This window comes from Leopardus geoffroyi, chromosome A3 (assembly GCF_018350155.1).
Source record: "Leopardus geoffroyi isolate Oge1 chromosome A3, O.geoffroyi_Oge1_pat1.0, whole genome shotgun sequence".
Taxonomy (NCBI): domain Eukaryota; kingdom Metazoa; phylum Chordata; class Mammalia; order Carnivora; family Felidae; genus Leopardus; species Leopardus geoffroyi.
In genome coordinates, this window is record NC_059336.1 from 117,178,399 (window position 1) to 117,202,751 (window position 24,353).

The window sequence follows — 24,353 nt, forward strand, 5'->3', positions numbered from 1 at the left end:
TGGCCATACAGTCCCTTCTTGTGCTCCTCAAGGTCCCCGGCCAATGTGGGCCTTTGTCCTGGAGAGGTAGCCCCTAACACAGAGCCTTCCTTATCCCTTTGGCACCTTCACTCTCGGCAGCCCCAGGGAGTGGGGCTTACCCCCAAACGGGGAGCTCTGCCAGCGGCCATGGCCAGCAGGAAAGGGCAGCCCTGTTTCTTGGCTCGCAGGCTCAAAGAGCAGCAGGCTCCAGAGAGAGGAAGGGACCGCCCCCACAGTCCCACAGCCTCTATCCATCGGTGCCCTTTGTCCTGGCTCCAGGTCAGGTCCTCAACACCCCTCCAAGGACTCCTGGCGGGCTGACCCATCCCCCACCCCCTTCCCCCACACATCCCCTCCTCACCTTTCCACGCAGAGGCCAACCCCAGTCACTGAAGAAGCCCAGGCTCTGTGGTCTCTCCACGGACGAGGCAGCCCAGGAGTCCAGGGGGGCAAGGATGAGGCGGCCCCACGCCTGGCCAGCCCCAGGCTAGAGGACAGGCCCCTGGCCCTGCTGCTGGTGCGCTGCCGGCCTCTACCACGCTCTCCTTGAATAAACAAGGCTGCATAGCAACCGCTGCTCTGAAGGAGCCCGCAGCTCCTGCAAGAGGGAGAGAAGGAGCCAGGAGACATTTCCCCTTGGCCTCATTTCCCCTGGGGCCCAGCCGGGCACTGGGCACTCCCAAGTGGCCAACCTGTCCTGTGGGGGCTGCCGGAGAGAGAGAGCCGGGCCCCGCTGGGTTGTGACCACAGCAGGGGAATGCATGGCAGGCTTGGGGCTGGGACACCGCTGGCAAGGAACCCCTGGTTTTGCTGTAGTGGCCTGTGGGCCCAATTCCGGTTCAGCTCTCAAGCTGTTTCTAGGCGCAGAAGGGCAGGTCGTGTGAGCATCCAGGCCTTGGCAAGAGGCGGAACTGGCTGTGAATCCCGATCCTGCTTCTTCCAGCTGTGTGACCTCTGGCCAGTCCGTAACCTTCCTCACCTTCTGTCTCCTCATCTATAAAATGGGGGTAACAATACTGACTTGATAGGGTAGCCACAATGGGCATGTAACAGACTATGATTACGTCCAGCCCATCATAGGCCCCCCACCTCAGTTAGCGCCCTTCCCCAGAAACACACCCATACCAGGAAGCCTGTGGCCTCCTCTTCAAGCCAGATCCCACTGCCCCAGCTTTCGGAAAATGTGAACTTGAGTAGCCCATGCATGCTTCCTCACTGGGCCCTTGCCCTTGGATGGAAACACCAGGCTCACATTGCCCTACCTTGAATGAAAATTGCTCCCTCCCCTCACCCTACCCACTTCTAACCCTCACCATCCAAGGGGCACAGGGTGGGGGCAGAGGGAGCCAGAGGCTTCATTGACTTCACGCAGCCCTGCAAAGAGCCACTCACCCAAGATGCTATGAAGTTTTCTAGGCAGATCCCTGAGGGTCTTTACAGAGAAAACAGGCAGGCGTACGTAACACAGGGCAGGAGAGCTGGCGGGAGGTTGTTCACACCTCCGGAGGCCCTGCTGACTGAATCAAACGTGCCCGGGGTTTACTGATTGAAACCTCTCCTGGCCTTTCCAGCACTTTCCTGGGTTCTTTCCTCTTCTCTGAGACACCACTGAGGGCAGGCCCGTGGGGGCCTCTCCCGAGGCCCTGGAAGGAGCAGCTTTCATTAACCACGCTTCACGAGGGGCCCAGGAGGGCCAGCCCATAAGCACTGAGGAGATCCCCCATGGCAGGCACCAGCCCCGTGCCAGAACCCCACAGGCCCACTGCGCTCCACGGGGAGGCTGCTCCCATCCACAGCCCCTCAGGGGGCAAGGTGGCACGGTGAGCTGAGCTCCTGAGCTCCCTTTAGCAGAGGCCCCAGGAAGGAGGTTCTTCCTCCCAACCAGGACCAGTGGCAGCCAGCAGCAGGAAGAGGCTCCTGAGTGCTTTGCAGTGGATTCCCCCTGCGAGGTAGGCGTGAAGAAACCCGAGTTTACAGATGGGAAAACTGAAGCCCAGCAAGGCAAGCCCTGGCCCGTGTTTCATAACTTGTAAGTGAGAGTGAATCATCAGTGGCGATGCCAGACAGGGTGGGGACAGGACGAGCCTGGCCTCCACGTCCCTGAGCTCTGCTGGGAGAGGGCAGGTGGGTGACTCCCCGCAAACCCATCCTCACATCACAGCCTGAGAGTCAGACCTTCCAAAATACAGATCCAATGGTCACCCCATTGGACATCCCAGCTGGACACCCCTCGTGACTCCCAGTGTCCTTGGGAAAAGGTCACACCTAGCACCGCCTCCGACAAGCTCCTCCAACCTGGCCCCCATCCTGTCTTCCTTCCACCATGTCTCTTCCTGTGCCTCTTGCTCTCCAACCTGACCCCGCTGGACAGTTGAGCATAAGTATCTCCTGAGGACTGCTTCGCCCCCCTCTCTGCCAGATGTTGGAAATAGGGGAGACTACGGTTTGCCCTTGGGAGCCGAGTGATGGAGAGAGACCCCCACTGCATGCCTACAGAGCCCTGGAGGCAGACTGGATCTGACCCCAGCCACCGCGTCACCTTGGACAAGAAACAAGCTCTCAGAGCCCCAGTTTCCCCACGTGCCAAGCAGGGAGGAGCACAGCTCTGCCCTCCTGGTGTGTTGGACCCTCGGAAAGCACTCGCGCTGGTTGGCAAGGAACAGGCACTCGGTGAGTCACACGCTCACGGTTACTATGACCACGTGATGAGAGTGAGCCTGGGGGCCATGAGATGTGGTGTCAACCTGAAGCCAAAGGGTAAGGAGCTGGCCAGGCACCAGCAGGGGTGGGAGCTACTGAAGCTGCTGGACTCCCAGCCTGGGGCCCTAGGAGCCAGGAGAGTTGCCCTGATGGGCGAGTGGAGGCATGGTGGCAGGCTGCCCTGTGGAAGCTTTCTGGTCACTCGTCTGAAGAGATCCCAGAAGAAAGGGACTTGAATCCCCTGCCCCAGTACTTTGTTGTGATTTCTTTTATCATCCTTAATAAATACCTTCAGATCTAATTTTGCCTTCTTTCTTAATGAAGCTCCCAAATTGTTTAAGCACCAAGCCCCACAAAGCCTGGATGGACTCCTGATAGAAGAGTCTCCAGGGCACAGGCAGAGGAGTTCCAGGGGTGGGAACCTACGGGGCACAGGTGAAGGGGGTGAGGGAGGAGACCCCAGATCTCAACGTCATCTAAGCCACCTGAAAGATCCCCAAACACGTGGCTCTCAGGACTCTTGGTTCTGTTTAATAGCTCCCCCTGCATAGCACACACATGCCCACACAGGCGCCCACACATGTGCACACACACATACACACATGTATGCACACACTCACACACATACACATGTGCATACACACATATACACACGTGCATACACACACGTATATATACACACATGCATGCAGGAGCACATACACACATGCATACACACACTCACACACATGCACACACATGTATATATACACACACGCTCGCAGGCATGCACGCATGCACACACACACACACACACACACACACACACACACAGAATGCCGTGGGAAGTTTGGAGTTAGGCTGCCACAACCAACCAACGACCAAAAGCCGGAAGCAAGCCTGGAGCATCCTTCCCCAGCACCTTCAGGGGGGACCTGGCCCTGCCAACAGCTTGATTTTGGACTTCTGGGCTCCAGCACGATGAGCTGATAAATTGTCACTCTTCTCAGCTGCCTGGTGTGCAGGACTTTTTTACATAAGGACCAGGAAACTGCTAAAGAGTTCCAGCACCCTTCCTGGGAGAAGCTTCCCCTCCTGCCAGCAAGTCTGGGTGCAGGATATCTCCCACTCCCCCTAGGGTCCTCTCTCCCCCTTCACTCCAGGCTCCCTGCCTTCTGGCTCCCTTGGGTTTGGCCAGTGGGAGACGGGAGGGGGCGCCAGGGTCCTATTCCCCCTGCTTCGGCCGGCCCTGCGCAGTCGTGCTGGGCTGGCTGTGCCCCTCACTAGAAGGTCACGGCTCCTGACAGGCAGCCGGCTACATTTCTGCAGTCCTATAAGTAATCCCTTCAAGCCCAGGGGTGGTCCAGGTGCCCAGAATGACCAGTCAGCCCCAGAGCTTCCCCCGTTTCTCAGCATCCTGCCCACCCCTGTGTGAACCCCTCCAACCACCCAATTTGAGCAGGAGGCTGTCTCCGGCCGCTCCCTATGTTTCCTGTCATCTCACTGAGTCTCTGGTGAACTTATGACTCCGTAGGGGTGTCCCCCACCGTTCTGTGAGTTCCCCGAACACAAGGACCATGAGTGATTGTCTCCCTACACTCGACACAGGGCATGAGGCTCAGCCCGCCCTAGAAGGCACTGAATAAATACTTGAAATGAATGAATTAAATGGACTGACGGACTGTGCACAATCACAAGCTGGGAAAAGGGCTCTTGTACAGAGCAGATAAGTAGTCCCCTCCACAGCCACAGAGGACTGCCCTTGTCTACCCAGCAAGCAGCTCAAGATCTCAAAAACTGATATCCTAAAACTTTCAACACATGATTTGGTGAATGGACAATTACATTTTGACCCTATTTCCTCAATGAAAATGTCACTGAGGGTCCTCCTGGCCCTTAATAAATTAAACTGCTTCTATTCCCAGCAATGTAAAAGACCAGATACCCTGAACACACTTCCCATTGCAAAATATCTGGAGGTCTGATTAAAATATGCAAATAAGCATCTAAATACACAACTGAGAAAAAGCCTCTCTCCTACCCCTACACATTTACATGTTGCCTCTGGCTGAGTCCCATTCCCCTTCGAGGAGCCCTCCTTGACACCCCCAGGATCTCCCCTGCTTCTCCAGCCCCTGCATTGACCTGTCACGACTCCACTCAGCACACTGAGCTGCGATCGTCCACCTGCCCCTGCCCCCAGCCAGCTCCACACGCACCCTAGGCCGTGAGCTCCCTAGACGCGAGCCCCAGCCAGAGTGCCCAGGAGACCCTCAGTCATGTGATGGAAGGACATGAACCCTGGTGATGTGGAAGACAGGGGACAGTTAGTGACATGGAACTCCCTTTCCCTGCAACATTCACTGCTTTTCCCAGGAGCAGACATTGGGAATGTTACCTCCAGGCTACAGACCAGAGTCTGAGCACCATACATTATATGGAAGAGGGGAAGGGGGATCTGGAGCCACCCCTTGACCAGTACTGCCCCATTAAAAACCAGCACTGGGGCATCTGGGAGGCTTGGTTGGTTGAGCATCAACCTCTGCTTAGGTGACAGCACACAGCCTGGAGCCTGCTTTGGATCCTGTGTCTCCCTCTCTCTCTGCCCCTCCCCTGCTTGCACTCTATGTCTTTCTTTCTCTCTCTCTCTCTCTCGCTGTCTCTCTCTCTCTCTCTTTCTCTCTCAGAAATAAACATTTAAAATTAAAAAAAAAAAAAAAAAACAGCACTGTCCTAGCCACAAGGAGAGGTTACCTCACAGGCAGCAGGTGGGGCAAGTCCCTCCTGGTGGAGACCCTGTGGGGGTGAAGGCCCTGGCTAGGCCTTGTGTTCCCACCTCTCAGGATAAAGCAAGTCCAATTTACTGATGATTAGCATGTGACCAGACCAAGGGTTCAAGACAAGGAGGCAACGGGGTTGGTCCCAGTCCTGAGCCTTTCATCAACTTTACTGTGTGACTTCTGGCAAGTCCCTGTCTTCCCTGGGCTTCTTTCATTATGAAACAAGGGGATCAGGCACTGGATGACCTCTAGGTCATCCTGGAGGCCAGATGCCCTGTATCCTGGGTCCCACCCCAGGCTGAGGAGAAAGGCTGGAGTTCTCCCTTCCTTCCACATGCCACACACCCCCACACGGAGAAGTAGAACAGTGGAGCCAAGCTGGCCCGTTTCTAGACTGACACTTGGGCTGACTCATCCCCCCAAAATATCACTCGTGTTCCTTCTTACTCCAGCCCAGACCTCAGAGCCCAGCCTATGAGAGCCGGGGAGGTGCTGACTGCAGTACAGACTGGGTGCAGGTGCTCAGACACTCTCAAAGGCACAGAATAGGCCCCACTCAACTGGCATCCCCCTGTGGCCTGTCTCATTCTTGGGAAGTTCCTGAGAAACTCCAAAATAATATAGGCAACCTGAGCCACAGGGTCAAAGAGAAGACCAAGTCAAACCCTTCATATTACAGATGAGGGAAACTGAGGCCCAGAGGGTCTCAAAGGAAATCAGTGATTGTAACAGGGCATGGACTGAGGCTTTCTGATTATGCTGCTTCTGGCCCAGCCCCTCAGGGACTTCTCCCAAGATAAGCCAGCCCCTTACCCCACATGGGGCATGCCCCCTCCAGCCTTTCCCCCCACAGAAAGAGAGAACACAGAATGTTAGGGGAGAGAAGTTCGCTGCCCCACAGTCACAGGAAAGAAGATGAGGGAGGATACTTGTTCCTTCAATAATGGATGGATGGATGGATGCATGGATGGATGGATGGATGGATGGATGCATGGATGGATGGATAGGAGGGAGAAGGGATGGGAGGAAGGAAAATTAATATGGGAATAAATGAATAAATAAATGAAATGAAAGAATGAATCTAAAGAAAGAGAAATGGGTCACCTGGGTGGCTCAGCCAGTTAATCATCCAACTTTTCATTTCAGCTTAGGTCATGATCTTGTGGTTAATGGGATCAAGCCCCACATCAGGCTCCACACTGTGTGAAGCCAGCTTGAGATTCTCTTTCTCATTCTGTCTCTGTCTCCCTCAAAATAAATTAAAAAACATTTACATTTTTTTTTAAAAAGAGAGAGAGATAAAGGGTAGAAGGAGAGAAAGAATCAATAAGTGAGCAAATAATTCTGGGAGCTACTAGAGAAAAAGAGTTTGATACATTTTTATAAGAACATGCAAAGAAATAAGAAAATTCTTAAAATGCCCCCACATTTCTGGTTTGTGGAAATTCATCAAGCTTATGATCACATTCTTAGGATATGTGTACATTTCTGTATGTTTGTTTTTCTCTTTAAGGTGCCACACAGCAGGGTGCAGTGGGAATGGAACTTCCACCCCCACGCTTTGGAAGTGAGGCAAGGCATGACAGTGGGAGGCAGTGCCCTGCTTTTGCTGGGATGGTGCCAGTGGGGCCCAGTGGGAAACTGAACATCCATCCCTATCCAGATCTGTGGGCTACACCTAGATAGCATGACTATCTACAGAAAAGGAGCCTGAATAGGATCTCTAGTCTCACCACATAACACTCAAATACTCAAGATACAACTGAAAATTACTCTTCATACCAGGAACAAAGATAATATCAACTTAAATAATAAAAGATAATCAGTGATACAACACCAAAATGATACAGAAAATGAGGATTTTAAAGCAGCCATCATAAAATGTTTTGATGAATATACTCGAAACACATAAAAAAGTAGAAAGTCTCAGTGAGGAAATAGAAGATATAAAGAAGAACCAATTGGAAATTTTAGAACTGAAAAATACAATTGAGATAAAAAAAACTCAATGTGAATATGACTATGCCATAGGGCAGAATCAATAAACTTGAAGGGAGAACATGGAAGTTACCCAATATGAATAACAGAGAAAACAGACTGACAAGAAAGGAACAGAGCATCAGGGACTTCTGGGACTATAACCAGAGCTCTAACCTTTGTACTACTAGAGTGAGTATGGGGGCTAAAGAGTGTGGAGCTAAAACGTATTCAAAGAAATGCCTGAAAGTTCCCCAAATATAGTAAAAGACTTTAATCTACAGATTCAAGAATTGAGAAAACTCTAAATAAAGAAATATACTCCAGGAAATATCACAACCAAAGTTCAGAAAAGTAGACAAAGAGAAAAAAAAAAATCTTGAAAGAAAAAAAAAAACCTGTTAGCTCAGAATTCTATACCCAGCAAAAATATCCTTCAGGAATGAAACTGAAATCAAGACATCCTTACACAAAAGAAACGAAGAGAATCTGTCACCATCAGAACTACCCTAAAAGAACGGCTAAGGGAAGTTCTTCAAACAAAATGGAAACAAAAGAAGGAAATTGGAGACATCAGGAATGAAGAAAGAATAAGGAAAGAGTGAAAATATGGGTAAAGGTAATAGGCCATTCTCCCTGGAGCAGGGCAGGCACGCAGAGTGAAAGAGAATGTTCCAAAGGCTTAAAAACCTTCACACACAGATCACAATTGGAAACAATCAAGGGACAAAGTGAAGAGATATGTTTGAGGCACTTTGAGACACTGGGTCAAGCAAGCTGCAAAACTTACTATCAAATGCCAACTAGTGTGTTTGCAAAGTTTCTTTATTATTTAAGACATTTTGAGGAGGGTTTTCTATTACTTGAAGGTGACAGTTTCCTAAATCACAAGGCAATTTGTGTACTGGAACTTTCTATCCAAAGACCCTTGTGCTGAGAACAGAACGACTAAAATGGAAGACCTTGACAAATCCTCCTCACTAGGGGTGACACCTAATTTAGCCCATGTGAATACAAATCACATCTTTGGTGTGGGCCTGTGTGGCATGGACAGTCCAATCAAAGAACCTACACATAAAAGTTGCTGCCCTAGAAGAAAGGCAAGCAGTGAGAGCTTGACCCCTTCTCCATCAGGGACTGGTAGCAGGAGCTGCTCTAGGGACTGAAAGGAAATGTTCAGTCTGCATTCAGATCTGCTTCTACTTACTGCACTGCGGGAAGGATATCAGCAAACCAAAGCCCATCCAGAGGAACGAGAATGTGACTACAAGGCCATAACATCACATAAGGAAGTGTGAAGACATAGAAAAGATGGACTCAGAGGGGAATGTGAGGGCTCCATTGAGCCACTGAAGGGATAATAAGCCACAGTGAAACTGGGCTCGGCTGCACAACTCCACAGGTCAGGGCACCACTTAACATACGTGTAGGACGCTATGCTTTCTGGCATGCTAACAAATGACTTCCCCAGGAAGCAGTGAACTCTCTATCCTTAGGGATGTGTGAGGAGATGGCAGCCAGACAGCATCCTTCCAGGATGCTTACTAGGGATCCAGCCTCCCCCCACTCAGCCTTCCATTCCCCAGCCCCCACTAAAAACATTTATCACTCCACAGCTCTGGAACGTGGGGAAAATGGAGATGCAGTCCCCTGCATTCCAAGTGAATTCTGTTTCATTCCAGCTGCATTCTGGAACGTAGAATGAATCTGGACTATATAGGGAATGTCAGCCCAGCTATCCTCCAGTTGTATTTTGTGGAATAAATATGAATACAAAAAAAAAAATTCCAGTAAAAGTAGTTTGGGAAACATAAACTCAACTAATGTTGAACTAGTTTCTTAACTAGATGATGTCTCAGGACCCTTAATAGGTTCTATGTATTGTAATGCTTTAATAAGGGGTAGAGGATGAAGTGGTTTCCAAATACGTATGACCATAGACCCATATGAAGCAATTTCTGTATCTGTGTGACATAGAAGACCTGTTTGTTCATGAAATATGTCTTAGGACCAGAGTTTTGAGGAACACATGTTACAAATCAATGTTCCGATCTCTCTCAAAGTTTGCAGGGCAACTAGCCCAGAACTTGAGCCCAAGTGAATAACAAATTTGTAATTCAAATTTGTATAAATCATATTTTACCTCTTGGGACCATCAAGAACAAATCAGATCTCAAGAAAGTTGTTCAGATGAGTCAAGGTGTGTATCTCCCTCACCAGCTGGTACCAGGACACCGTTACTTCCCTCCTGAAAAGTCATCAGAAGCAGAAGAGAAGGAAAAGCCCTTCAGAGAAAAAAATACCCCAGAGAAGATATAAAAGAGAGACAGAACATGTCTTCCTACCATCACACAGTCAATTGAGGATCTCCCTGACAACCACCACCACCAATCTTCTCTCTAAAAATTATCAACTACCACAAATGCAAGCTTTTCTGAGTAATTTCGGCCCCCTCCAGACTACAACCGACAAACACTTCCCCAAACCACCCACCCATTACCTGAGGCGCCAGGCTTCAAGGGTGTTTTCAAAGGCGAGAAGTCCCAGGCCCAGTTCTATAGTTTCCAGACCTGCTGGTCTCCAGCAGCCTCGAGTAGTCAGCCAGGACTCCCCAGGGGGAGAGAGAGACAAGCAGGAGGAGACACCCACATCCTCTCCAAAGAGACTAACCAGGCCTGATGGTCTCTGGGTACCCGGCTCTGTCTGATGAGTATGGAAAGAAAAGACTCTTGTTTCTCACTGTTCCTCTGGGTGACAGTTACCATGGATATGAATCAATTTTGGGTGCTTGTCAGTTGCCAATTGAAAATAAAGAGCAAACTCGCCCTAAACCACAGTCATGTAGGGACGCATAGGCAGACAGCCTAATGCCAGCCCGGGTCTGCTGATGGAGTGGACGCCAGCTGTGAGCTCACGGTAGGTCCTAACGTGGCACTCACATGAGCACACGGGGCCCTCACAGTACACATGCTCTCACAGAGAAGCAGTGTGACGTAGATGGATGCTAACTCCCTCTACCCCTTATTAATACGCAGGAAACCAGAATTCTAAAGGACACCCTCCAGGAATACCCAAATATCTGAAAACAAGCCCATGGGGGCAGGCCTGGTAATGGGGAATTTAATAATCAGAGCCACCCTTAGTTGCCAGTCTAAGCACTTTATAGACACTAGCTCATTTATCCCCACAACAATCCTTGGGGGTACATACTCTAACTACCTCCACTTTGCAGATGAGGAAACTGAGGCACAGCGCATCATCCAGACAGCAGCGGTAGGGCCAGGATCAAAAACCAACTTATCTAGTTTCCTAGCAGTTCTCCTGTACCGTCAGGACGTCGGGGACCCAGCTTGTCCCGGTGGCCTTGTGCAGATCAGTAAATGTCTCTGTACCCCATTTTCTCACCTCTAAAACAGGAATAAAAATATTTTCCCTGCTTACGTCCTAGCACCGTTATAAGAATCATGTCAAAGCTAATCCAAATTTAGGGAAGAGAAAAAGAAAGGAAATTAACATTCACTAATCACCTACTATGTGTCAGAGAAGTTACATTGGTTCTTACATAATGGCTTGTCTCTAATTCTGCAAGAGAGATAAGGAAAACCATGTGTCAAAGACCTCATAGTCAGGAAGCCCAAGAGTCTGAATTCAAAAGGGGTCTGTCTGGTTCCAAAACTTTTGTTTTTTATGTTTTCCATTGGTTTGTTTTTGAAAAGTGTTTTTTAAATTTTGTTAATGTTTATCTATTCTTGAGACAGCATGTGCCAACATGGGAGGGACAGAGAGGGAGGGAGACACAGAATCTGAAGCAGGCTCCAGGCTCTGAACTGTCAGCACAGAGACCGATGCGGGGCTCAAACTCATGAACCATGAGATCATGACCTGAGCTGAAGTCGGACACTCAACTGTCCAGGCACCCCTGGCTTTTGTATACCAACATGGTTACAAAAAGAACCCACTAGCATTAATAACCCAAGTGCCTTTAGGACTCTAGTCTTCTAGAATCCTCATTTGCCCCACCAGTGTGAGCATGTCCTGCCTCACTGGACACAGAAAGGCTGTGGCCTCCAACTTCTGCAGGTGGGAAAGGTGGCCACCCTAGCCCAAGACCCCCTGCCTCTGAGTCATCTGTAGCACCCACTACTGTGCCCCACATCCTGCCAGGCAAGTTCAGACCCAACATACTCACCTTTCAATGGGGCGAAAACCAGAACTGAAGGTGGCATGGCAAGTCTCAGCCCCTAGAGGTAGCACGCAGTGCAATGCAAACCTTGCAGAACTCCTAAAGCCCAGCCAGAATCTTCCTGAAACCTCTCCGTGCACAAAGTAGCCTGACACTTCACCATAAAACACAGATGGACATTTGTCATTGTTGCTGCAAACAGAAATGGCACATCCTCCCGGCGACACCAAAGGGCAAATAGCCTGCATTTCTCTCTTGCTGGTGTTATCAGAGCCCGCACGACGGCAGAGAGATGGCCTCCCCTTGCCAGAGGTAGGGTGAACCTGCTTGGGGGACCCTCTGAAATACCATGACCACGGCAGAAGCAATGACTCTCTAAGGATCCTGTGAGTGACAGGGGAGTGCTTCCCCATAAACACATCCTTGGGATGTGTGTAGGTTGGAGGAGGAGGGCAAATGTATAAAGAATGAAGATGGCCTCATCTCCTCCAAAGAGACACACTGAGAAAGAGGGCAGACCCGGTGGGGTGGGGCGTGGGGGAGACAGAGTGAGAGAGGACAAACAGAGCCAAAAAGAGAACATCTACGACAGCACAGCACGTCTCTGAATATAGAAGCCAAGGTGGTCACATGGAGAATTTGCAGTGTTATGGGGGGAAAGCAACAATTTAAGCTGTTTAAAAAGAGAGGCCTTAACTGGAAAATAGATGAAGACGGGGGAATGAATACACTTCCGGTTGGGAGCAGTGGTTTTGTACTTGATGTTCTGCTGGCTCTGTGGTCTTCAGCTAGTTTTGTAACATCTCTGAGGCTTTTTACTGAACCTTTGTGTGCTGCTGGCCACTGGATACACTAGGAACCTTATTTTATTGCATCTTTACAGCCACCTTTCGGAGATGTTACGTACTTTGATTTTGTGGATGAGGACGCTGGTACTCAGGGAAGGTAAGGGCTTGCCAAAGCTCACAGAGGAAGTGCTGGGGTCTGGACCCTCAGCACTCTGCTCCAAAGCTTTTGCCATACTCAATTTCTTCATAGGAAAAGGCACACCAGGCCTGGCCCCCTCTGATAGGGCCCACGCAGGCCGTAAGATAAGACAAGAGTTACAGAGCTTTAATGTGTACAATTTTTAAGCAGAGTGGCCTATTTGGGTTTTATTCTTTCTTAACTTTAAAAGATCCAAACCAATAAACAGTCCAGACTTGAACAAATTTCTTGAACTCTGACAATCCATAAAAAAATATTCTCTGTCTTTGCCCCCTCAAACAATACATTTGAGGACAAGCTCCTTGGGGGGGGCTAAGAATACAATGTCAAACCCACTGCTTCTCTTTCTCTTATAAAGGTTTTACATTTGCAAACTTGCAGACTTTAAGAAACAAAAAAAAATATGATTTTCTTGTACACATGAAAGTTCTCAAGTCCAGAGTCTTGCAAATGTCTCTGAAATGCAGTAGGCTCTCCTGAGAAACTCATGAGCTGTCATAACACAGAGGAAAAATGGGCACCATTTCTCCTGCGTTCTTGGGGAGTAGGCAGCTGTTATAAACCATCGTCCTGGTGGGGATAGTATGGTCTTATTTTTATATTTATAGATACATATGCTCATAGAAAAGTCTGGAAGGATATATGCTAAAACATTATTTCTGCTTACTTCATGATGGAGGGATAATGGATGATTTTTACTTCAATTGGTATTTCAAGGTTTTCCACTATGAACGTAGATTATTTATATGCATTTTTAAATTACTGTAATAAAGACTATGTAGCCACATAAAAAAGATCAATAATCAAAAGTTAAATGAGACGTCTCCTTCTGACATGATGGAATAACATAGACCGGATTTACCCTCCCACGATAGACAATTAGAAAAACAGACAAAATATATGAAACCATTATTTTCAGACACTGGACAACAGGCAGCACTAGTGATTCCTGAGGGAAAGGAAACGGATGTAGTGAGGCCTGAAGGAATCTGCTTGGAGGCACATTCCAGACCACAGAGCAGGGAAGGGGACCCCCGATCCGGCTGTGTTGAGGAGACAGAGAGGGGGGTTCAGAGGAGCTGATGCAGCTGGAAGTCACAAGACAGAGTTCTGGTGGAAAAGGAGGTGGGTGGAAAAATGGCTCCAAACAACTCTGTCTAGGTGTGCCCTTGAGTCTTTACGAATACCAAGATGCTCGTGTGTAAAGTGAAATTCCAGGAGGTCAGACAAAGAGCTACCAAGAAACAGTGAGCGGAGCAGTTCCCAGAACTCACACAGCATTTAACCAGCATTCCGACTAACCAGGATGGAGAGTCCTTGTTGATAACTCAGGGCATTCACTAGGGACCCATAGGGTCATGCATATTGTGATGCATGTGGAAACCTAGAGCCATCAGTAAAGTAATAAAACAAAGAAGTAGAGCGAATAAGACAATGGTGAAGATAAAGTGGAATTATTTTGAGAGAGAGGGTGTGAGCAGGGGAGTGGCAGAAGGAGAGACAGAAGAGGACAGAGAGAATCTTAAGCAGCCTCCATGCCCAGCACTGAGCCCAAAGTGGGTCTCGATCTCACAACCCACCATGAGACATGACCTGAGCCTAAATCAAGAGAGTTGTTTAACCAACTGAGCCACCCAGGTGCCACTAAAGTGGAATTTTTAAAACTATTTATCCAAAAGTCACGAAAAGAAGGGGAAGGGGTGCCCTGGGTGGCTTAGTCGGTTAAGCATTGGACTTTGGCTCAGGTCATGATCTCGTGGTTCATGGGTTCAAGCCCCACATCAGGCTCTGCACTGACAGCTCTGAGCCTGGAACCTACTTTAGATTCTGTGTCTCCCTCTCTCTCTCTGCCCCTCCCCCGCTTGTGTGCTTGTTCTCTCTCTCCCTTTCTCTCTCTCTCTCTCTCAAAAATAAATAAATGTTAAAAAAAAAAAAAAAGAAGCCTCCAAGTGTTTATTTAAACAAAAGAAGAAGACAGAGGGAACAAAGACCAGAAGAGACAAATAGAAAACTAATAGCAAGATGGTACATTTAATCCCAATCATTCTGATAACTACAGTAAATGAACATGGTCTAAACATTCAAGGAAGAAAGAGTCAGACTGGACAAAAACAAAACCCAACTATATGCTGCTTACAAGACATCACTTTAAAATTTAAAACACAGGGGCACCTGGGTGGCTCAGTCGGTTAAGCATCCAATGATGCTCAGAGCCTGGAGCCTGCTTCGGATTCTGTGTCTCCCTCTCTCTCTGCCCCTCCCCCACTCGCACTCTGTCTCTCTCTCAAAAATAAATAAACATTAAAAAAATTAAAATAAATAAATTAAATAAAATTTTAAACACAGGCAAAAAGTAAAAGGATGGAAAGAGATTTAATATATTATGCAAACAATACACATAAGGGAAGTGGCACAGCTGTGTTAATATCAGACAATGCAGACATTAGAACAAGAGCTTCCACCAGGTATAAAGAGGGACATTCCAGAATGACAAAGAGGCCAATTCATCAAGAAGACACAACAATCCTAAATGTGGACGTGCCCAATAATGAACCTTAATATATGGAACCAAAAACTGGCAGAACGCAAGGAAAAACAGACAAACTTATATTTCCAGTTGAATACTTCAGTAGACCTCTTTCAATAATGGATAGGATAAGTAGACACAAAAAGTAGAAAACCTGAACAACACCATCAAACAACTTGACTTAACTGATATTTATAGAACATTCTACTGAACAATAGCAAACACCCATTCTTTTCGAGTGCAAGAGAAACATTCACTGAGGTAGATTATGCACTGGGCCATAAAACAAGCCTCAGTAAGTGTAAAGAATTAAGTCATACAGAGGATATTCTCTTACCATAACAGAATTAAATTAGAAAGTAATAATAGAGAGATCCTCAGGAAATCCCCAAATATTTGGAAATGAAAAATCACACTTCTAAATAATCCATGAGTCGCAGGAGAACTCACAAGAGAAAAGAGAAATTAGAGAATGTTTTGTGCTGAATGAAAATGAAAATACAGCCTGTCAAAATCTGTGGGTTGTAGCAAAGGGAAAACTTAGCTTTAAATGCTAAAACCAGAGGGGCACATGGGTGGCTCAGTCGGTTGAGCATCTGACTTCAGCTCAGATCATGATCTCACACTTCGATCTCATAAAATTCAGTTCGAGCCCTGTGTCGGGCTCTGTGCTGACAGCTCAGAACCTGGAGCCTGCTTCAGATTCTGTGTCTCCCTCTCTCTCTGCTCCTCCCCCACTTGCACTCTCTCTCTCAAAATAAACATTAAGAAACAAAACAAAAGATTTGTTGAAACCCATTCACCTATATACTTAAAATGTATGCTACTGATTGTAAATTATACCTCAATAAAGCTTTTTTTTTTTTTTAATTTTTTTTTTCAACGTTTATTTATTTTTGGGACAGAGAGAGACAGAGCATGAACGGGGGAGGGGCAGAGAGAGAGGGAGACACAGAATCGGAAACAGGCTCCAGGCTCTGAGCCATCAGCCCAGAGCCCGACGCGGGGCTCGAACTCCCGGACCGCGAGATCGTGACCTGGCTGAAGTCGGACGCTTAACCGACTGCGCCACCCAGGCGCCCCTAAAGCTTTTTTTTAAACTAGCATCACTAATAGTGGGACAATGTATCATTATCTCACCTCCTGAGGTGTTACAATATGAAGTATACAGTGTCATCTTTGAAGTCTTATCGAAACCATTAAACCTAAATCTAATTAAGCCTTAAGATCCGTGCTGCTCCGTACCATAGCCACTAGCCACATGCAGCTATTTCAATGTATATTAATGAATGAAAATTAAATAAAATTTAAAATTCAGTTATGCAGCCATGCTGTATACATTCTAAGTGCTCAGTGACCACACGTAGCTGTTGACTACCATATTGGACGTCTCAGAGAACATTTCCATCATCACAGAAAATATTCTATTGGATAGTACTGAGTTGTAACATCCAGATTATAGAAAACACAGAGGATAGAATAAGTTATATCCTCGACAGGGAAACAACCAAATCCAGCTTGTGGCTCATTCTATAAGACAACTGTCATGGTCTCTTCAATGTGTTAATGTCACAGAAAAAAACTAAGGAAGGAAAATGGGAGATACTGTTTTAGAGCAAAAGTAGCAAAAGAAGACTTAAGCAGATCCAGTGAGTGAACCTTGACTAGATCCTGGCTTGAAAAATGACAGCTATAAAAAATAAAATACATTTGGGGGACAGTTGGAAAAAATCAAATATGAACTGGACAAACAGGAATTACTATTTGATCTTTTTAGCATAATATTGGCACTGTGATTATGTTGGAGGTCACAATTTTCAGGAACTTCACGATGAAGTATTCAGAAGTAAAGTTTGGTGACATCTCCAATGCCCTTTCTAAAAGATCAGCAAAAATAAACATGCACACAAATGTAGATGAAGCAAAACGAAATATTGGCAGTGGATTAATGTAAGTGGTATGCATACAGATAATTACACTATTCTTCTAACTTTTCTGTATATTTGAAATTTTTATAAGTTGGGAAAAGTGGAAAAAAATTCTACGTCCCTCCCATTATTGCCATAGCATAGAATCATGGTCTCTACGGACCAGGCTTCACAGGGAAAACTGATGCAATTGATGTATGGTACGTGTGACCTTTCTCTGATTTTGGCTTTATTATTATGACTTCACTTTTGAAGGAAATGCAGGAAGGGGAGCATCCAATCAAGCTTTCTGTCCTGGGCGACTCACAGACGGCTGCTTCTCCTGTCGGCTGGGCATTTTGTCAGGTAGGTGCTTGGCCTCCAGTGGGGAAGGGGGCTGGTGCTGGCAGTGGGTCCGGGAAGGGTGCAGACAGGCCAGCGGCCCACTCTGTCCAAATGGGCCAACCACCTGAAGACTCAACCTCCTCTAAATAGGGGTTCACTTCTGGGTCCTTCTCATAATGCGTGTTGCTGGGCTTGAGACACCCCGGCTCTGTTTTAGGACCTGGACACCAGAAGACAGAACTGGGAGCGCCTCATGGTTTCTCTGGGGCAACCCCAGAAAGTAGGGTGTGCAGAAGGCACAGCCCCACAGAGAGGTCAGAACTAGCAGCTTTTCCTCAAGACTCCCGAAAGCAGAAACTTGCACAAAGCAAGGATGGCACCTAGTGGTTGTTTTGTATGGATGCTGTCCTTCCAGCCTGAGAAAGTAACCAGGGCAACCTGGGGAGGACGGGAGAAAATTCAACGCCCTGAGAAAATTCAAGCAAGGGCAGAAAGCAACACACGTGTGCACTCTAAACTAGACACTGAATGTCCAGTGAGGGTGAGAGGACCATCTGGGACTACCTGAGAAAATGTTGCCATAGGCTCTCCCCATTCATCAAAACTCATTTTGGTTTCTTGAAACTAGATAGTCTCCCACACTTCACTGGTCAAGGATCTCAGTTCTAAGGTGTTCATGTTATGTTTCTAGAACGCACCTCTTAAGCATCTATTTTGCTCCTCACTTTTGTTCTTCGACATTCTGATCTCTGGTCGGGAGTAGATTGGTCTCCCCTTTCTCATGGCTTCCACGGCACCTGTCTTGTAAAAATAAATGACATTTACTTCATTCTACCTTGTTTTCTAAGTAGTTGTTCAACTGTATCTCCCCACTCATCCCCACCCCTAAATTGTAAGTGCCATAAGTCACAATCCCAGGGACATTCCAACGCTGTGTGTCAAATGCAATCAACTGTGTGCAAAGCACTGAGCACCCAGCTGTGAAACAAGAAAGGCAGAAAAAACCCTTCCCGATGAAAAGATTCCCACCTATGCAGAACCCCAGTGCCTCCCCTATCCTACTGGAGTCCTAAACAAACACACAAAATCATTCAGTCATGAGGTAAGAGCCTGAGGAATATGATGTGCCAGAACAGGTGAATTATTTACTTTGCCCAAACTGGAATGTTCAGCCACACACACTCCTAAACGACAATTAGATCATTTCTTCCAATGCGATTACCCCAACCTGCAGAGGTAGTAGCAAGAGCCACCATTTCCCAATTTAAAAAAAATCATCATCATATGATATTCCTATCCAATGGGAAAACTAAATTTTAATGTTATAACATTCCATGATGGAATCAATTGCTCTACTTTTACTTTTACTCTATTGCTGTACCCCAAGCCAGGCCAACTGGTCCTGAGGCAGTTTTAAGGAATGAGGAAGTTCTGTCTTACAAACTTGGAAAGTCTTCCAACATGCGCCAGGTAATAAAAAGTGAGTTCTAGTTGCAGAACACTACATACAGTATACCATTTACGTGAGAAACGGAGAAATGACTTATTTTCTAAGAGCACATGTATGTAGGCAAAGAAAGGCATAGGAAAAGCTTCAGAAGAACCCAGCCTCTAAAATAACCATGCTCACCTCTGTGTGTGACCATCGTGAGTGGTGAGGAAGGGGATCCAAGGTGGTGGGCAGATTTAGTTCAGCCTTACACATAATGTTTTCATCCTTTCTGACAAGAATGTATTTCTGTATTACTTGTCTAAGATTTATTTTTTCAATGAAGTACCTGGAGTGATCAGATTCAGAGGCAAAAGGGACAACAGTGGTTGCCAGGGGCTATGGTGAAGGGGAGAGGAGTTAGGGTTCAGAGGGTAAAGAGTGTCAATTTGAGAGGATGAAAAGGTTCTGGAGATGGGTGGTGGTGATGGGCGCACAACATGAATGTACTTAGTAATGCCACTGAACTGGTTAAAATGGTAAATTTTATATTACGTATATTTTACCACAACTTAAACATTTTTTAATTTGTTAATGCTTTAACTCTCTGTGAGGTATACAACAGCTCAGTTCACAATGAACCTGACTTTGGGCAGGAGACCACCCCCTTCACTACCGTGATGTGACATGCCCAGGCCTGGGTGATTGATATGGTGATACCTGAACCAAAACAAAGCCACTCTCTCCCAGGAACCGGCAATTTGGACTGGCTCAAGCTCCCAGGGGAAAACAGGTAACACACTTTGATGGTGTTTGAAGAATTTCATAAAGGGGCTACTTGCAAAGGTGTGGGCAGAGTTAGGGGAAATTGGCCGGAGAGGGTGAGGCATTGAGAAAGATAGGCAAGAAAGCAAAGTGAATTTCAAACTGCAGCCACAGAAGAGCAAAGGGGGGATTGTTCCTGGACTCTAGCCAGAGCTAAGTTCCTGCCACCCCAAGGCCAGCTGGCTAGCCAGAGAGCTAGCCCAGGCCAATAAACAAGACCCTCCTGTCCTCCCACCCCTGCCAGTCCCGCCCATTGGCTGATCCCAACCAGCTGCCAGCCCAGAAGCTGGGCTGATGCAGTTTATAAAACCCAGCCTCCTAGCCATGGAGCAGATGGAGAAAGCGGGACAGTGGATCTGGAGACACAGAGAATATCCAGCTCTCCTGAGAGTCAGCAGTGGCTGGATTATAACATCATGAACTTGGGGACAGAGGCGACAGAGGGCAGAAGATAAGGGACTGCTCGGAGCCCTTGCCGGTTCTTCCCCCCTCCCACCTGTAATCCCTTCCTGAGGGCCAGCTGGTTCTGCCTGTGCACTGAGATTCTCTGAAGTTGTAATACGTTTATTTTGCTTAAGCTGCCTCCAGTCAAGTTTTTTTCTTACAACCAAAGAATATTTACTTAACAATATGGAAGAATGAAAAAATATTTAGGGAATATTTATAGGTATAGAGATACCAACAACAAAAATGAATTAATTGCAAAGCAACACTGGTTCACACCAATGTAGCAGTGATACAAAGGAGAGAACAGTGAATAGAATGGTTGGCAATGAACCAGACCTGCCATATGAGCATACGTCTACAGGCCAGAAAATGAGTCTTAGTCTGCTCAGGCCGCTGGACAAATACCACAGACTGGGAGCCTTAGACAGCAAACATTTCTCTCTCACAGTTCTGAAGCCTGGGAAGCCCAAGATCAAGGTGCCGGCAGATCTGGTGCCTGGTGAGAACCTGCTTCCTGGTTGGTTGGTGGATGGCCATCCTCTCGTTGGACGGTCACATGGAGAAAGCAGAGACAGGAAGTAAGCTCTCTCGGGTTTTCTATATAAAGGCAAGAACCCCACCATGAGAACTGCACTCTCCTGACTTGATCACCTCCCAAACGTTGCATCTCCAAATACCATCACATCGGGGATTAGGGGATCAACATACGAATTTGGGGAGGACACAAATTCAGTCCAGTGCTAACAGTATTCAACAGTGTGGAGAAAACTGGTGTGTGTGGAGGGAAAACTAAATTAGAGCCTCCCCTGTCTCACAGATACACGGAAAAGAATTCAAAATGGATTACAGCAGCAGCTTTCAAGTGTCTTACCCACAGAAACATGTTTTAGATTGCAACCTAACATATATATGCCCCTCTAAAACAATCACTCTCATCTACATGCAACGTATTGATGTTTTATAGCAATTATTTTTTCTACTTGGAAAAATAGTGGTTGCAACCAACTTTATTTCACATGGATTGATAAATCACAACCAATTACTAGAAAGGTAAATGTGGGGGGGGCAGGGGAGATGAAGAGGACTAAAAATACAAGGAGTATCTTCCTAGGGGAAAGGTTTTTTAAGCTTAAAAATAAGAAAACCATAAAGGAAAATAGTATCATACAAAAAATGAAAAGGCAAGTCGGGGGAAAATATCTGTGGCATGTTCGGCAAGGGATGAGTATCTTTAATAAACAAAAAGTCTTTACAGATAAATAAGACAATCCCTTTAAGCAAAGACAAGGACCTGAACTTGCAAGTCTAAAGAAAGAAAGAGTCTTAAAAAAAAAAAAAAAAAAATCAATACAACCTTTCTGGAAAAGGATTTAGCAAATTTCATGTCTGAAGAGAATATTCATGTATTTTATTAACTAACGCTATTCCTAAGAATACCTCATAAGGATACATTTAAAAAGAAATACAAAACGTGGGCAAAATGTTCACTGTAGCGTTACTTACAACAAATTTAAAGTAGAACATGATGGAATACTAAAAACCACAGATAGCATTATTTCAAAGGGTAATTAATAATATTAATGTGACAAAGAATAAAATGAACAAATGTTAGGATTCCAATTTCTTAAGAAAAATGTGTGCGCACTCATGCAAAGAGAAAAAGATTTATTTTTATTTATTTTTTTTTTTAAAGAGAAAAAGATTTAAAGGAGATACTCCAAACAGTATAAACGGTTATCTGTTAATATAATTTTATTTTCCTTCCTTATGCATTTTGGAATTTTCCAAAATTTACTCAATGGATGCCATTGTTTTTAAAACAATAGGGTTTAAAAATACATTAAAGAAAAGGGGGTGGGAGGGGTGCCTGGGTGACTCAGTCTGTTAAGTGACTCTTAATCTCAGCTCAGGTCATGATCTCACGGTTCCTGATCTCATGATCTCACTGTGCACTGACAGTGTAGAGCCTGCTTGGGATTCTCTCTCCCTCTGCCCTGCTCCCCTACTCGTGAGCTCGCTCTTTCTCTCAAAAAACGAACAAAAGGGAAAAGGAAAAACAAATCGGTTAAAATCGTCCACGTATGGGGCGCCTGGGTGGCGCAGTCGGTTGGGCGTCCGACTTCAGCCAGGTCACAATCTCGCGGTCCATGAGTTCGAGCCCCGCGTCAGGCTCTGGGCTGATGGCTCAGAGCCTGGAGCCTGTTTCCGATTCTGTGTCTCCCTCTCTCTCTGCCCCTCCCCCGTTCATGCTCTGTCTCTCTCTGTCCCAAAAAATAAATAAACGTTGAAAAAAAAAAATTTTTTTTTAATAAAATCGTCCACGTATATTTTACCACAATAAAGAAGGGGAGGCAGACTTTGCTAGGTTGAAAATACTTAACAAGGTCAAAGTTTGGCTGAAAATGGCAAGTTTATTTCTTAGGTGTAACTGCATGGTGATGGTGCCCATGGTCAGGAGGAAGCTGTCCACTAAATTATTAGAATGTACCCTAACCAGCCGTCCTAAGTGGGTGGGTGCCTGAGGAGGCCCAGAACACCTGCGTTCCAACCACAGTAACTGTCCCATTAAAAGCAGGATCAGTATGAAGTGAAGGGCCCAGAGCAAGGTGAGGAAAGCCAGAATTCCACCCCCTTCACGATATAGACTACACACTGCCCGTTACACCAGCTAGTAAAACCATCCAATTCATTGCTTATTCCAATTTCACACTCTGGTTCAAAGACAATCTTCCAATTATAAAGCCAGTTTACTCTGTGGCTTTCCTGTGCAGAAAGACAGGTCTTCACCAAACTTGAACACGCTACTCCGCTTGAGAGATATGCTTCTAACTGTAAATACACCATTTAAATACCAATCTTTCCTAGAAGCCTTGTTAACTCTTTCACTTCACGAAATTGCATCACTTCTAAGGACAAAGGCAATTAGTTTCCGAACCTGTGAAGCTTTGGCCCAGTTTTGCAACATCGTGACCACACAGGGCCAGCTAAGGCAGCTAGCTGCCACATGGCCTCAGTCTTCAGGGATTGCAGAAGGCCAGGCACCACCATGCCCCTTCGCCTCTTTCTAACGGGAACAAAACACGCTACGGTGGGGCCAAGGGTCTAACAAAATGCTTTCATACCTACTTACTTCCATCAGGAAATCCCTTCACTTCAGCGGCCAGTTAAGTATAGTTATTTCCTCCCCCTTTGAGTGATCATTACCTACAAAGAATATGCCAGGCAACTTTTAAAGTGGTGATTTTCAACTTTGGGGTTTTTCATTTGACATTCCTCACATGCATTTATAATCGCCTTGTTCTTCTCAGAACTACCTTCCTATCAAAAACTATCCACAAAGTACTTGCGAAGTACGCTCAATCTGGTTTTCTCACAGCCAGTCAGCCAGCATTGTACAGAAGAGACAGAATACCATCTATCCCGCACTTGTGCCAGACCGTGCCTGCTAATCTGTCTACACGGCTACACTCTCATTCTACATTTTCTGATCCGGTATACAAATTGTGGACACAAAATGGGTTAGCACAAAGGACAGTGCTGAGGTGTCATAAAGGTAAAGAACACATTATATTAAAAAACAAGTTTGCGGGGGAGGGGGGGGGCCGAGGGGGCGCCTGGGTGGCTCAGTCAGTTAAGCGTTCGACTTCAGCTCAGGTCATGATCTCACGGTTCGTGGGTTCAAGCCCCGCGTTGGGCTCTGTGTTAACGGTTCAGAGCCTGGAGACTGCTTTGGATTCTGTGTTTCCCTCTGTCTCTGCCCCTCCCCGGCTTGTGCTCCGTCTCTCAAAAATGAATAAATGTAAAAAAATATTTTTTTTTAATAAATAAAGATAAATAAAATCTTAGGGGCACCTGGGTGGCTCAGTTGGTTAAAGCGTCCAACTCAATTTTGGCTCAGATCATGATCTCACAGTTCATGAGTTTGAGCCCCTCCCTGCCTATTGTGGGGCTCTGTCCTGGCAGTGTGGAGCCTGCTTGGGATTTTCTCTCCACCCCGCCCCAATCATGCTCTCTCTCTCAAAATAAATCAACAAACTTAAAAAAAAAAAATGTATTTCCTTCATTAAAAAAAAATTGTACACCTGAGTTGCCTTCAAAGAAGGGATCAACAAATGGTCATGAAGGGCATCATAAAAAACACCGTGGCCTGGGAGGACACACCAGTAATATCACCTACAGTTGAAAGAATCACAGCTGAAGGTTGTCATGAATTCAGATTTCAAGAGAATGAAGAGTAACTAAACAT

The 24,353-nt window shown here is 46.4% G+C and overlaps 1 protein-coding gene across 3 annotated transcripts in view; it reads right to left on the minus strand.

Moving 5' to 3' along the window:
• TOGARAM2 (TOG array regulator of axonemal microtubules 2) overlaps positions 1-18,757 on the minus strand; it is a 69,633-nt gene extending 50,876 nt beyond the window's left edge. For 2 of the 3 annotated variants that reach the window (XM_045447284.1, XM_045447285.1), the window contains exons 1-3: positions 18,105-18,754; positions 1,414-1,538; positions 383-1,015 (exon numbers count right to left, since the gene is read on the minus strand). The gene's annotated coding sequence lies outside the window, so the exon portion shown is untranslated. Of the gene's footprint in view, positions 1-382; positions 1,016-1,413; positions 1,539-18,104 lie in introns of all 3 variants that reach the window. The other variant, XR_006703699.1, reaches the window with a different exon arrangement.
• Between the last annotated feature and the right edge of the window lie 5,596 nt (positions 18,758-24,353).